The sequence below is a fragment of the Hirundo rustica genome, chromosome Z (assembly GCF_015227805.2).
Source record: "Hirundo rustica isolate bHirRus1 chromosome Z, bHirRus1.pri.v3, whole genome shotgun sequence".
In the NCBI taxonomy this organism is placed as follows: Eukaryota; Metazoa; Chordata; class Aves; order Passeriformes; family Hirundinidae; genus Hirundo; species Hirundo rustica.
Window position 1 is genome coordinate 10,637,912 of NC_053488.1, and position 16,299 is coordinate 10,654,210.

At 41.4% G+C, this 16,299-nt stretch overlaps 1 long non-coding RNA gene across 2 annotated transcripts; it reads left to right on the top strand.

Moving 5' to 3' along the window:
- Nucleotides 1-320: 320 nt before the first annotated feature.
- On the top strand, nt 321-15,010 carry LOC120765082 (uncharacterized). Of its 2 annotated transcripts, XR_005704373.2 has the most exons (4): nt 321-451; nt 545-700; nt 6,080-6,844; nt 11,047-14,981. It is a non-coding gene; the product is annotated as an uncharacterized LOC120765082 (long non-coding RNA). The 2 variants fall into 2 exon arrangements; XR_005704372.2 differs by having other exon boundaries at nt 374-700; nt 11,047-15,010.
- The last annotated feature ends 1,289 nt before the right edge of the window (nt 15,011-16,299 follow it).

The window sequence follows — 16,299 nt, forward strand, 5'->3', positions numbered from 1 at the left end:
GCCGCGTGGGCTCGCCGGCAGGGGGGTGGGCGGGGCCTTATGCAAATCAGCGTCACAAACGTAAATAGAACGGCGGGGGGGTGGAGGGGGAAGAGCGGCGGGGTGGCGCGCGCTCCCCTCTCCGCCTTCCCTACCTCTTTTCCCGTTGATGTCACGCGCGAAGCCCGGGCGCGCCCTCGCGCGCGTGGTGGGAAAAGGGGGGCGTGGCCGGCGGCGCCCCCGGCTCCGCCGCCATATAGGGAATGGAATGCGGGGGCGGGGCCGCCGCCGCCGCGGTCTGAACCCGGTCACCTCTGCCGGGAAAGCCGGAGGGGCGGGGTGAGCCGCGCCTCGCGGACGGGAAGTACGGTACCGGCTGCGGCCGCGCCGGCGAGAAAGATCCGCGCTCCTGCTGCAGAGGCCGTCCGCGACGGGCGAAGCGCTTCCGTCCGCCTCTGGAGCAGGAGCCCAGGTGCGCGCATATAACGAGCTGTACGAGTGGGGCTCGCCCCAAGACGTGCTGGTGTTGTGTTTCGTGGGGAGTTTTGTTTTCCTTCTATTATAGGTAGTACGGTAAAGGCCGTCATCCCGAGGCCAGCACGCGGTTGGCTCTGCAGATGTCAGGGCTTGGAAGCGCTCCGGGAGAGCCCCGGCACGGGGCTGGGCGGCATGGACCCGCAGTGAGTCGATTGGAAGCGATGAAGGCGCCCTGTTTTCTCAGGTGGGTCGTGAGGAGGTCAGGGTGTATTCGGTGATCTTTAAAAACCGTGCCGTTCGGGTCCGTGCTGGTGCCTTAAATTAGGTGTCCTTCCTATGGAGAAAAAAAAATTTATATATATATATATATATATATATATATATATATATATGCTGAGGGTCCCGAGATGCTGCGTGGCGCCACAGCTGCCCGCAGCACGGAGCGCTGCTCCCGCCGCCGCTCCTGGAACACCGACCGCATGGAAGTGCCGCACGGCCGGGATGGAGCGGACGCAGCCCTCAGGGCCTGTCTGCGCGGAGAGGCCGTGGGCTGCGTGTCATTGCAGAGCAACTGGCGCTTCTGTTTCACGGATTAAATTTAAATATAAATATTTTTGATATTTTTGGAATTTTATCTCGGATGTGGGATTACGCTTCGATGCCTGGAGCTGTCACCGTTATTTATTAACAAAATTTAAAACCTAATGTTTTTTTATTAATTCAGTGTTTCGGAACCGTAGCTTGTAAAGCGGCATTTTCTGGCGGCTCGCAGTTGAAAACAGCACTTAGTCGCCCGGCAGGCAGCCCTGTGCTCGCGTGCCGTGTCCTGCAAAAGCCGTAATTGGAGAGGCTTCCCTGCTGAAGGCTGGTTTTCCCAGACAGACTACATTTTCCATGATGCAGCGCAAGCCGCCCTCAGCGGGGAGGCGGTTCGGTCAGGGAATGCGGCGGAAGAATGTCAAGCGTGCCCGGCATACGATCTGAGAGGTGCAAACAACATCGCCTTGGCTCCCAACTTTGTCGTCTCCTTTTTGTTTCCACCAACGCCCCCCCCCCCCCCGCCACCACCACCACCCCCGACTGGAATACGAGCTTGGTCTGTAGCCAAGGGTTTAAAAAGCTTTGCAGAAACCGCATTTTCCATTGAAAGTGGGTGGGAAACTAAGTTAAACTTAACAGACTCGCTGTTTTTTAAAGATGGGCAGAAACCTGAAATGGTTTAGAATTTGTTCGTATTGGGGAAGGGTGGGAGTTTTTGCTTTTAAGCTTCTAAACAGTGGCACTGTTTGGAAATTTGACGGGTAGAGAATTTTTTTACATCTAGGTATAGAGCTGTGCTTTTGGGGAGGAACTTTTGGGGTTTGGGGGGGTTGGCTTTTTGCTTTTGTGTTTGTTTTTCTGGTTTCAGGGTATTTTTTTCCTTTGCTGCTGCCAATTGCTCCTACTAAGAAAATGATGGATGCTTTTTAACCAAGTAGTTTAAACTGCAGACAGGGCCAGAATTATTTTTTGCGGCTGGTGGTGGGTTGTTTGTATATGCTGTAAGTTGGGGGGGGTTTCCTTTGGGATCATGAAACCTACCTTCTGTGTAAGAAATTAGTTTAAACTGATTCTTGTGTTTCTGGCTATGGACTTCACCAAATAGTTACTCTTGAGATACCAGTTTCATAAATTCATAGATAGCTTGCTGGAATGTTAACTATCTTGTCTCTCATTTTAGGCGTGTTTTATTAATGTTCTGCTGGATTTATAAACTTAGCTCCAACAGAATTTTGGAAGTGTTAGGGAGCCTGAATGCTGCAGAGCAAAGATGAGCTTATAGTACTTTCTTTAACTGTTAATATGGTTTTCATCTCACCATTTCTGAGTGTAGAGATATTAAGTATGTAGACAGTAGAGAAATTAAAAAGAACTTCATGATTGCATGTGTATGAGAGGAGAGGAAAATTATTTTTCACTCCATCACTTACTCATGAGTAATGATTGATCACATGTCAAAGCATTTTTTCTTACCTGTTCTACCACTTTTCCTGCTTTAAATAAGCATCTAGGAAGTCAGTAAAAATACTGTTCCAAACTGGGTGATGGCTGTTCTTTACCAGGTCTTAGCCTCCTGCTGCAATAAAAATCAAAATAATGCCACTAGAACAATTCTTCGCATCACAGTCAAGAAACTTTACAATAAAAACCAAGAAGAATGAGAAGAATGAGAGTGAGCAACAAATCATCCATAATAAAGAGATTAACCTATGTGTCAGTAATCCCAACTTAGTTTTTCTTCTTTCTTTACAGATCTGGGCAGAAATCTTTAAATTCACTAAAGAAATCCCAGAGAAAAGCAGGTGGAACAGCTCATAGATCCACCTCTTTCATCTGTCTACCACTCACCAGGAGTAGCTACTCCCCACAGAGTCTGTGTATATTAACTGATACATAGGATGCTGGTGAATCATTTTGGTTTCTGGGCTAGGAAGCAGACAAGGAAGCAAGAGGCATCTTTGCTCTCGTCATGCCGCCACAGGCACTAAATGTGCTTCACTTTAGGCTCCAGCTGCATTGGTGTAGCACTTCAGCAATGTGCAAATTTTCATCTGAGGCTGAGCTTCTTTTTCCTGCCAGGTGTGCTCCCTGAGTTCCCTCCACTTTTTGAAACCAAGTGGGAAGATGTATTAATTCCAGAGAAGAAATTAGAATGTGTTAAAGCCATATCTAAACTGCATTTTAATTGCTAGCTACTTTTTCTTTCAGTGGATGTTCTCAAGGAAAGATGTTACCAAGCTGAGTGTTTCTTTCCTCTGTTTCTGTCTCAATGTTTTGGGAAATTTCTATTCCAGAGCTACACAGAGAGGAAGGAATGGCTGCAAAACAGCAAGCTTAACTTGGCTAACTTCCTGTGTGTAATCAAAGGCTATTCTGTGAGCTGCTTGGAAAAACACCCTTGGCCACCATGCAGTGAAATTCCTTCCTAATAATCTTTTCAGAGTGTTAGGCCAGTTGCAGTCAGTTTTGCTCATTACGGTGAAGTATACAAGGCTTGAGCATTCCACCAGTTGTGCTAATTTAAAAAGAAGGTCACATACAGTTGCACAGTTGTCTTTGTATGAAACACACAAAGGTTTAAATGTAGAAAAGTTATGGCAGACATAATGCTGGCCAACGTAAGTCACCCCAGTGGTTAAATCTTATCAGAAAAGATGAGACTTGGCAATCCTGCATTAAAGCTGGAGAAGGATCTGGATTCATGTGCTGCATAAAATATTTCTAAACTCTCAGAGGGTAGGGGGTCAAAGACAGAGAAGGAGACTTGGGAATGGAGGCTGGAAGGTTCTTGGAGCTAAAGCTGTAAGGAAAAAAAAGCAAGAAAAATTGAGGAGACAGGATTAAAATAATCAAAAGAAGAAAGACTGATAGGCCTAGTGAAACAACTGTATTTACAATGCTAAACCCAATCTTTTTTAACCCATTTCAGTGTGCCATTTTAGATAACTAGGTGTTTCATTTCTTGGAAGAAAGCTACAGATAACTGAGTGTATTCTATCATCGTGTGAAAGCTTGAATAACAGTGCTACGTGTAAATGTAGTGAATATCACTGTACTTTGCAGTGTAGGGAAACTGGGAATTCAAATGCAGGGAAAGCAGACAGAAGTGATGAGTGTTGATGAAATTACCATCTTAAGATTGGTTAGTGAAGAAAATAGTGTAGTTTGTCACTGTCTTCAGTTTTACAATGTTTTCACAAAACAATTTCTTTCATTATGTTCAGAAGCTATTTTTAATTTAAGACCTGAAAAAGAAACTTTTGCCCTTTACTAGCCTTTTAAATCTAGGATAAATATTACCAGCTCTTTAGAATTTCTCTGTTAAAGTGGAAATAAATAGGCAGCACTGAATGAGCCCTTTCAAAGTGCAGTTGTTTTTTTGTTTTTTTTTTTAATTCCATGATGAGTCTAAACTAAAACTGGAGTAAAAAACTAGAATCTAAAAGCATTTAGGAAAATTTACTTAAAATACTAAGCATACTTTACCAGTATTCTAGAATAATTAAAAGAAACAAACATCTAAAACTGAGCTAAATCCTCTTGACATTCATTTCTGTGTCCTCTGCCTTTCTGTGGCTCAATAGTTGATGTATGAAGTCATTCTCAGATGGACTGAAGGGGAAGGCGTTGTTTGTGCCATAGTCCCGGAGCTGTGTGAATTAATGCTGCTCTTTATTTCCTCAAGGAATGAGCACATTCAGTTTACATTTATTGAGAATAGACCCTGGGAATGAATTATTTCTTCCTTATAAGGAGCCTTGTGTTGGGATATCTGTTGGAACAGTTTAGCTCACTACTAAGTTACTAGGGATTAAAGCATCACTGTTACAAGTAAAATTATAATATGCAAGTAACTTCTTAAAATTAAATGTGTTGCAGTCATTTAGATCGTTCAGAATTTTGAAGCCTTGTAAGACTAGAGGAATAATAGTGTCTCACCTTTCTTTAGACTTAGCATTTGAAAAAAGTCAGAGGGAGAAAGTCTTGTCTCTGAGGTAACTCTAGATTTAACGTCTCTCTGGGTTTGTTGTGACCTTGTTTAGATCTGGGTTGCAAAATTTATGAATACTCAAAGTAAAAGCAGGATAGTCCCCTCACAAGTCTTTGTAAATGTTATTTTAAAAATATTGTATTTTCCTAATATTGAAATAAAAGAATTTTATTGAAATATTGGGTATTAAAACATCTTTCTTCATTTATTCTCTGCTTTTAGTGCAAATACATACACTTAATTGTGTTAAAGTGGATTTAAAAAAAAATTCATCTAAACTTTATGTTCTTCCGGTCAGACATTTTGCACCAAAAATGGGATAGGCTGGTCTAGAAGTTGTCAGGTGTAAAATGCCACTGCTCGGTCTACCAGCCTGTGTAGGAATACACAAGTACAGAAAGTGAAATGGGCTAGTGGTTTAAAAGGAAACATTAGGGCGCACTGCTGTCTTGCGGATAAGCATCTTACATGAACAAGTTCCCCTTTTTATCTTCTTGGGCTTTCTCTCTTTGAACTGCACTTTAGACTTCCTTGCATTGGACCAAGTAATTACCTTGCAGTGTCACCTCCAATAATTCTTGGTAGAAACTCTGCATGAGGGACATATAAACCTCAGTCTGATATTATCACAAAGTAAAAGACATTGCTTTCCTAAATTTTAACCCATCGCAAAGAAAGAGAAATGACATAAACTAAAATTTTCTGAACAGCATTTCCACATGCTAAGTGGTGGTAGGATGATTTTTAAAAAGGGCTTGAAACAACAACAACAACAAAACCCACTAAAAAATCACCCAAACAAGTCAAACCCCTTGCTTCTCTCATTTCAAGGGTTACAGAATCATTTAGTTTGGAAAAGATTTCCAAGGTCATCAAATCCATCCTTTTGAACGATCACCACCTTGTCAACTAGACCACAGAACTAAGTGCCAGGTCCAGTCATTTGAACACTTCCTTGGATGTTGACTCCACCATTTTCCTGAGCAGTCCATCCCAATGTTTGACAGCCCTTCAGTGATGAAATAATTTCTAATGTCCGATGTAAACCTCACCTGGTGCAGCTTGAGACTCTGTGCTCTTGTCCTGTCACAGGTTGCCTGGGAGAAGAAGCTGACCCTCACCTGGCTACAGCCTCCGTTCATGCAATTGTAGAGAGTGACAAGGTCACCCCTGAGCCTCCTTTTCTCCAGGATAAACACCCTCAGCCACTCAGGACCTGTGCTCCAGACTCTTCCTCAGCTCTGTTGCCCTTCTCTGGACCTGCTCCAGCACCTCAATGTCATTCCTGAATTGGGGGGCCCAGAACAGGATTTGAGGTGCAGTCCCACCAGTACTGAGTAAAAGGGGACAATCCCTGCCCTGCTCCTGCTGGTCGCACCATTCCTGATCCAGGCCAGGATGCCATTGGCCTTCTTGGCCACCTGGGCACACCCTGGCTCATGTTCAGACAGCTGTTCCCCTGGGCACTTTCCAGCCGCTCTGTTCCAGCCTGTTGCACTGCCTGGGGTTGTTGTGACCCAAGGGCAGGACCTGGCACTGGCACTTCACACCATCAGCCTCAGCCCATGATCCAGCCTGTCCCGATCCCTCTGCAGAGCCTTCCTGCCCTCCAGCAGGTCAATACTTAACACACAACTTGTTATCCATTAATTTACTGAGAATGCGCTCAACCCTCTCATCCAGATGAGGATGGTTTAAAAAAGATTAAACAGAACTGGCTCCATTACTGGCACCATTCCTCACCACTCTCTGGGCCTGGGCAATCCAGCAAAGGGTGCAGCTGTCCACTCCATGGGCTGCCAGCTTTTCCAGGAGAATGCTGTGGGAGACAATATCAAAGGCTTTGCTGGAGTCCAGGTAGGCTAACTCCACAGCCTTGCCTTCATCCGCTAGGCAGGTCACCTGGTCATAAATGGAGATCAGCTTGGTCAGGCAGGACCTGCCTTTCCTAAACCTGTTCTGGGTGGGCCTGATCACTTGGTTATTCTGTGTGTGCCACGTGATCATATCTAAGATGATCTGTTCCATAGTCTTGTTGGGTGCTGAGGTCAGACTGACAGGCTGTAGTTGCCTGGATCTGACTTTCAGCCCTTCTTGTGGATGGATGTCTCACCGGCCAACCTCCAGTCTCCTCTGACATCTCCAGACTTCTCTTATTAGCCAGGACTGACTAAGAAGTCCAAGTCCAGATTAATGTGTGATTGCGAGAGAGCTGAACTTACAAAGGGGCAGCTTAAATACACCAAAACCCGGAGCTCCTGCCTGTGTGCTGTAGAGATGGGGTGCCTTTCAGTAGGATCCTTGCTGTGTTGGTATACCCTTGTCTCCAGCAGCACAGCCAAGACAGTAGTCATAGGGAGAGGAAAGTAATAGCTTTGCACCCAAGGAATTTCTGGACAGCAATTTCTTTGGGTGCAAAATTTCTGCACACTTCTCAGCCTTCATGAATTATAACTGAGGACGTTCAGAAAGTATGGAGGCAAAGAAAAGGCTGAGATAGCTAAACAACAGTATAATGGTTCCTGTTGTAACAACTGTCATTCTTTTAAAAAGCTCAGGTACAATACCTTCTTTCTCTCACTTGTTTCCCCAGTGATTGCATTTAGCAAGCTGGGAAAAACAAGCTGGACTATATTTTTTTTCTTAATGATCTCTCTGTAAAATTTGGTTCCAACTGATACTTAAATTCTTAGTTTACAGATATTTGAACAATACTGCAAACCTGTGTCTAGCTTTTCTAGGACTGAAACACCCAATCAAGATTTACAGACAACTCTTTTCTTGGGTTGTATCAGAAACAAGCTTACAGACTAATGCTCTAGTGCTAGTAAGAGCTACTGTATAGGTAAGACACTATTTGAAATTAAGAGACCACGGTTTTTCTGTCCCACGAAAGAATTACAGTGTGCTGTCTTGTCATTCATTTGGTCAGAGGACTGTAGACTGAGCAATAGTTAATAAAGACCAAATCAATGGTGTAACGTTTTGAAGGGTTGTTTTCCCAATTTATTTTTCCCAGCCCAGATTTTATTTTCTGTTTATGAAACCTGGGCATTTGTTCCAAAACTTTAGAAAGTATTTTAAATTTTGTAGCCCAAGTGCTAATTAGAGTGGTGTGTACTTGTTTTGCCAGTCTATCCCTGCCACACTGACTGAGCTGTGGAATACTGCATCTATTCAGAGCAGTCAACTTTCAAGGTTAAGCACAGCTTACTAATATATGTCTTGGGTGATATTGATATACTTTCACTTCTATTTTGTGTCCCAGCTGAAAGTGTTTTCGTTGCCTGGTTGCCTGTTTCTATCCTTTCTTTTTCTTTCCAATCTTCCTTTGATTTGAACTGTACTTTGTGGTTGCCAGCCCATTGTACACTCTGTCCCCATTAAAGAGACAAAATGGGTAAGTTTTCCAACCACTTACCTTCCTTCTTCCTATTCTTTCTGTCCTGCAGTCTTGGAAATTGTACCAGAGCTAATACGTCAAGCTAAGCCTTGTAATCAAATTCAGAAGTTAGAGATAAGCTAGGGTTAGAGCCTGCAGTAAAATTTTGTCAGAGAAACTAGTACTTCTTTTTACTTCACTACCTTCAAAGGCTTCGCTGAAATCCCTTTCTTAGAGCAGGGATTTAATTTTTTTTCTACTGGTCTGTAACTGGACAACATCTAACTTTTGAAGTTGCTCTGAATAACATCTAATTTTTGGAGTTGCTTTGAATAGAAAGGGAGAACTTTTTTCTTTTCTTTTATTTTTGGGTTTTTTTCTGCTCCAGGGATTACGATGAGCTGAGAGATACACCTCTACTGCACTTCAACACTTGGAATAATAGTGGCACATGTGGTCTTACATCTTACAAACTTAGTGCTTTGAACTTCTTCCAGGGGAGTATTAGGAGTTCCAAGAATTGGGCGGGTTTACCACTGAAAAGGAAAGGACCCCTTGGTACCCATGCTATGTACCCATGCTTCTTTGGTTTAATAAATTATGCAGGACTCATGGGACAGCTGTCCTATTGCTAGACACTGTCCTCTGCTGGGCTGTATTGGGGTCCTTCAGTGGAAATAGATGCAGGCACTGTGTGTGGTGTGGTTCAAGCACTGCAGGAGATACTGAGTCAGTGACTGCAAGCTTAGATGTCACCATCAGTCATCCTGCAGATGTTATGATCCATGAGCAGGAGGGGTAGAAATCTCTTCTGGTGTTTCATGTAAAATATATTTTCTAGTGGTTCCAAAAGTGGAGCCTCTGGACAAGGACAGATATACAAAGCTTCTGAATTCCTCCGGTTGTAGTAATGGTACAGTGTCACATTACTGTTCCCCCAGCCTAAGAAGACAGAAGACTATCTCTAGGAATAATACTCTCCTAACTCAGAATGGCTTCCCAGTCAGTAGTTATAATATGTGATTCTGAGAGCTTTGTTACAGACAGCAGAAAAATCATTTTGGTCTTGTGGTTTCAGTGGTTCTGAGCAGCACAGCCCGAGCATGGTTTTCATGTTGTTCGGGACAACAGCCCAGGCACTAAAGCTCTCCATGTCCACACTTGTGGATGACCAGGTTTGCATCCTGCTTGGATTTTCAATTTATCTCTGCAAGCATAAAGTCTTTGATTTTTTAGAACAAAAATTTTGTTGCTGCAGTTGAATGGCTGCTTTTGAAGCTAGCTCACCAGACAAGCTAGAGGTCTTTTCTCTAAAAAGAAAACAAGAAATCACTAGTATATGCAAAGTGGAATAAGCTGAGGAAGAGAAGGAAGGGCAGAACTAGAAATGAGTAAGATTTGACGGATAAATGTAAAAACACAATTCCTTGCCAACTCCACCCTCTGAATGGTTATTTACCACCAGGGAAGTTGGATCCACCCTGGACTGATTGTAGAATCCAGAAAATCCTCCATAAATAGCTCTGAGCCCTTCAATAGCTGCAGTTTTCTCTTCCAGTAATTGATACTGTGGTGACAACTTCCACTTACTACTCACAACTCGCTGTTACCACATCTGCTAAGGGGAAGAAGGCAACTTTTCCCCTTTGCTCAGAATGTATTGTCTTGTCTGAAATGGTGGTCCTAGAAGTGAAAAATTGCTACTAAGTTTGAGCATTTCTTAGAAGGCATGGTGGCCCCTACACTCACTATTTGGAAACAAGACCTGCAATCTCTGTTTACTCAGAGTTTAAGAAGTGTAAATGAAGAGGAGCCACTTTAAGGATACCTGGGGACTGGTCTAAGTTGTGTTATTACCAGTGAATGAGGGTTTATTCCATACTGTTTACTAAATTAAGAGTATATATTTTAATTTCATATATATATGTGTGTGTATATATATGTGTGTATATATATGTATATGTGTGTATATATATACACACACACACAGATCATCCAGGACATGATCTGTAAGGATCTGCCAAAACAATTCTGAAGTTAGCATTCAAAAGACAACTGTTTAAAAGTAGTTTGAGAACTGAAAAATAATGCTTCAGACTACCCAGACTATTCCCAGTCTGTATGGGAATACACTTCAGTATCTGCAGCATGAAAATGATGCAAAATTTACCAGTTCAGCTTATGCTGATCTCAGCAAGAGTATTTGCGTTATCATTTGTATAGATCTTACTTTGATGAGTGAAAGCATAATGGTATAAATACCAATATCCAGTGGTGATTCAGACCACATAACAGCTATAATTTTGCATGAGGTATACCTAAAAATACAAATACTACTAGCTTTTTGTGATCAACAGTAGTGCAAAGATAGTTAAAATCTTCTTTCCAAGTTTACTTGGGGAAAAAAGTAAAGAATGACAATTCTTAGACAAGATGAAGGTTCTACTTTCTGCATATACAGAAGAAATTTGTAGGGTGAATGGGAAATAAGGAGAGGAATATAAAAGGAATTTCTAGATCTGAGTTAGTCCCCTGCTATCCCAGTTAAATTTAATCTAATAAATACTTTCCATTGTCACATGTTGTGATGTTCTTGCAGGACTCCGTTATACAGGAAGTTGTCTGGCAAAATGAAAGTTGATTGAATTATATCTTGCTTCTTCATGTCTCTCTGCAGATCACTGCTTTCTGGAAGAGGCAGAGTCAACACAACTACATCGTTGTCATTGAGTCATGCCAGCTCTTGCAAGTAATGCTGAACAAAACCAGTTTTCTGGTTACCCTGCCTGCACTTTTATCAGTGGCTAGTATCACTGTATTTGTTGAAGTTTATCTCTTCTTTTGTGTGCATCTGTCACTTAGCAGGACAGACATGTTTATATAAATAAGTTCCATGGATCATTTAGGATGTGTAGGAAAATGCAGAACTGCAGACCTAAAGTTGGCTGCATTTTAAGGTGACTTTGCCGTCTCAACAGATGCTCAGAACAGTGACAGCTCTTTAGTGCTACAACACACCATCTTGGGATAACACATCTAGTGTTATTCCCCAGACTTCCACAGCTAGTCTGGAAATTTGAAATATTTTATGTGGAGTTTCTACTTCATGTAATACAGCGCTGATGGCAGTTACACCTGCAAAGAACACAGCATCATTCATGTTCCTTGCTACCCTCACAGGTAAATGTGGTACTTTTAGGAAGACTTAAGTTAGTCTTCAGAATCATGGATCTATAGTAATTACAGAAATTATGCTGGTAAAAAAATCTGGCCTGATCCTTGGCTGCTCAGACAATCTCTCCATATTTTTCCCAGGATACCTGTCTTTATTTCACCCTCAATTGGCTTGATTTTGTGTTTGGGTTTGTCCAGGAGCAGGTTGTTCATCCAAGCAGGTCTCCCAGTACTTTTGTCTGACTTCCTTTTTGTTGGAATACATTGCTTCTGACTTGGAGGATCTTGATCCCTGAAGATTCACAGCTTTCCTTGGCCTCTCTTCCCTCCAGGATTCTATGCCCTGCTATTCTACCAAGCAGACCCCTGAAGAGGTCAAAGTCTGCTCTCCTGGAGTCCAGAGTGAGCTTCTTGAGTGTCCTTCTTACTCAAACTTCACCATTTCATGGTCCCTACTTCCCAGGCTGTGCTTGAGCTTCACATTCTCCTCTAGCCCCTTCTTGTCCGCAAGAACGTGGTCCAGCATAGCACCTCTGTCATTGGTTCCTCTGTTATTTGGAGAAGGAGGTTATGATCAATGCATCACAGGAACCTCCTGGATTGCCTGAGCCCAGCTTTGTTGTTCCTCCAGCCAATATTGGGGAGGTTGAAGTCCGCCATATAGACTAGGGCTTGTGAATGCCCTGGTCTGTTTGAAGCATCTGGAGAAATCCCAGAATTTTATCACTTCACAAAATGAGAAAACACATCTCTTCCAGTAATAACTCAGGAGTATGTTAGCCATCAAAATTAATTTTAAAATAACACATTCAGGTAACTTCAATTCGGTGTTTATACTGAAACTGAACAAACAGCTATCTGTATTGCTACTGTCTGTTTTCCAAAATTTGAAACTGGGAAAGATAATCTAAAAGATTTGCTAAAAAATATTAGCAGTAAAAAGGCTAAAGAGGATAATCCAGATTATTGGGTAGCATCCATGTAGGCAAAAAAATTGCAACTGATATATATGCTCTTACAGGGAATCAGTAGAACTAATATTTGTCAATATGGGTATAGGAGAAACAGATCTGACTACAATTTTGTTAACACACTAAGCAAAATGTATAGTGTTTCCATGACAATAATGTAATATGTAATGTTTAGATTTCTTGAAAACATTCTGACTTACTGCTGCGTGACACTTTTTATATGTCAGGCTAATTGGATCGGTATGTCCTGCTAATTAGTAGAATATTCGAGTAACTGGCAGCCAAAACCAGATCCTAATTGAGTAAGTATATTCATATTGGGGTTATTTTAGGAGTTATTTTTTGCTATGTGTTATTTAATGCTTGTTTTAAATTACATTAACATTGTACAAAATTATTCATTATACTCACAGATTACAGACCCCAAAGACTGGAGATATAATAAACAACAAAGATAAGTCATTGATACTGACCAGAGGACTTTCATAAGCTGGGGGCAACAGACAAGTGTTTTGTGGATAACTGTTAAAGTAAAACATTTGTGAACTGAGAAGGCAGCATGCCTTTTTTACTCCTATATTTATGACCTTTACATTTAGTCTACCCATCAAATTCTAGGTCTTCAGAACTGAGAAGACATCCAAATATGGAGCCTTTGAAGGCCAGTTGAACAAGTTGTTCTAAAAGTAAAATTCTCTAGTAAACAGCCTTTTGTTTTAGGTGAGTCTAAGCCTCCAATTTGTTGTCCTTGTGTATTTTGGCTATGATCATCTTTAGAGTGTTCTGTTATATTATGTGCTTATGCAATTTTATTTTGGCATTTCAGAGTAATGCTAGAACATCCCCATGCTATAAATTGACTCTGCTTTCAAAATTTGAGCCAGTATTTTTAAACAGGCCTTATACCTTAGAGTCATCACTACTTCTGTTACCCTTTCTCTGCCTAGCATAACCTTTTTGCATGTATTGGTACAGCTGTAACAAAAAAGGGAATAAAACCACATCCACAGACAATTCTCTTAGTCTAATCATCAGTCATGTTATTGCAAAGCTAATGCTGCTGTTGGCTTCCTCATCTTCAGGTAAATTTGTGTTTTGCTAGACCTAAGACTAACTGAAAATGCTGGTTTTCTTCCTCTTTTTTCTGTTCATGAGTTACTATTTGGGGATTTGGAGGAGAAATGAAGAGATACAGAGAAGTTTGTCAAGACAGGCAACAATGAATGAACTCTTAAATATGGTGCTTTGGTCAAAATGCCTTCTGTAATTCTTGGCTATACTAAAAGAAATCTCTGGGGATTGCATAGACAATATTAGTTATATATTTGCACCGAACATTTATTTTTTTTATTTTGCTTTGTGCAGTTTTTGATTCGAGAATACTTAGTTGAAAGAAAAGGTTGAGAGAAAAGCCAGAAAAGTCATTGATTCATGTGGCATGATACAAGGAAGTTTTTCCTCTTTATCAGATAAAACCATGTATTGACTGCAGTCCAAAAGTATCTGCAATGAAATAGAAACTTGATACCTGGTTCCTCCATCTAGTTAACAGACATAAAAGGATCTGATGGCTGAATGTTGGAAGCTGAACAAAATCAGGCTGGAACTGACTGGTACAATTCTCCCTAAATACAGGTCAGTTAACTATTGAAACAGTTTAAAGTAAATTATAATGGGCTTTTCATCTAGTTTTAACCTCAAGAGATATCTGTCTTAAGACTGATATTGTAGCTCAACTCAGCAACAGCTCAGGACAGCACAGAAACTTCTGTGACAAAACAGATCAGCCCAGTGGATGGTTAAAGTGGATGTTCTAGCCTTATCTTTGATGGGGAGCAAAATATTTTGGTTCTTCCTTCAGCTCTTCTGTGGGTTTACTTCACGATCCATTTTTTTTTTCCTGTGGAGGCTACCATTTGTACTGGAACTTCAGGGCAGCTGCAGCTATTTAAGGACATAATAATTTGTAGTGTGTAAGGACATAATTATTGTAGTGTGGTAAGGGATCCAGACTGCATAAGAAGCTATTCTAAAGATGTCCATGGAAGAGAGCCAGGCACACATGGAATTTTAGCACTCCTTTGTTCTGTTTATTTCAGTTTCCCAGCAATAGTCTTCTGCGTTAATAGTTTATCTGGTGATTCTGCATCACTGTATGTCTGTGGTCATATACAAAAGATGGAATATCATTCTGGATTAACAGTTTAAGATCCTTTATTAAGTCTTGTGTGCCTGTATAATTTTAAATGCAACAAGGGTATGTCCATATAGACACTTAGTTTTTAGATTATCCGAAGCTTTCAGCTTGTGTTTTGCCTTTTGTTTGTAAAGTGGTATTTTGTCCTTTGAATAAGAAGTGCAGAAGTATTCAGCAACCTTACCTTATCATTATTTAAAGCAAGTTGGTTTCCTCTCTGTGCACAGAAAACTAAAATTGTATCCTTCCTTGACTGAAAACTTCCTTTCTGCAAGCAATAAAAGATGCAAATATCCCTTACAGTGGCTGGTTCTGCTTTCTTGCAGCTTGGGGCAAAACCACATTGGCACAAGGACAGTGTCTTGTCTCTGGTGTCTGTGAAGCTTCTGTGAACTGACCTGAATATGAACTTATACAAAAGGGACCTCTGTGCAGTGACAAGAACTTGAAAACAGGGTAAAATTACATAAGAAATTTAAAATAAGTTGAGTAGCATGTTTCAATGAGATCAGCATTCCAAGCAGTCCCTAAAAAAGAATTGAATATTTGTTTCTCTGTTGTTGCTAATTTTTCTTTATGACTGATCATCTGAACTTTCGTGTTAAATTTTCTCGAGGCTGAAACATGTTGGAGTCCAGGGCATTCCTTTGTCTGCCCTGGAGGGTCAGAAACCTGGGCAGGGGGGGTCTGGGACCCCAGCCCAGAGCTCAGAGAGACACTGGCTTTGATCTCAGTCCATGGGAAAAACTTCCTTCACTGCGAGAAGGTTTGCAGGCCACAAGAGTGTGAAAGATTGTAGTTTAGTATATCACAGGGTGAAAAAACAGTAAATTTATATTTCTAGCATTGAAGTGAATGGGGGCAAGATGGAGAATTCGGGGCGTTGTCTCCTTCTTCTTCATCCTTCTTGCCTCACTCCATTTCAGCAGTGACGTTGGCACAAAGTAGTTTGTGAGGATTGGGTCAGAGTAGAGATGACCTGTTTAGTATTAGTGATAGACATTGGTAAGAAATAATAAATAAAGAATACGTAGCAATTAGTATAAAAGATAATGACAGCCCCAGTTCGGGGGGAGTCGTCAGAAGTCCAAGCCGCAGCAAACATCTTGTTGGACACTGAGAAAATTGTAAGATAAGAAACAACAGACGAAGTATGCAACCTTGAAAAATCTAAACCTGAGGACTCCGTCTCTTCCTTCGGTTTGGCACAGAGCTGTGCAGAGGGCAAAGGACTCTAAAACCACCTGAAGTTCAGGGAACAAACCCAACAGAATCCTTATGCCTGGTAATAATTCCTGTCAACAGGCCTTTGGTACAGAGTTGGCTTTGGCATCCTATGGAAGTCTCCTGACTTCTTTAACTACTTTGGTACTTTTACTTTGGTAAAAAAGGGATGTGTTTAATTTTTTTTATTATTTATTTATAAAAAGACATCACAAACGGTGTTTTCTTCCCCCATATTGAAGAAGTAAATAAATTGCATAATCTCAAGAAGTCAAGAGAAGGAAGAACCACAGTAGTGTCACTAGGAGCACTGCCACATCGGTAACAGAGGTAACCTCCTCATTGCAGCATTGACCAGGAGGGA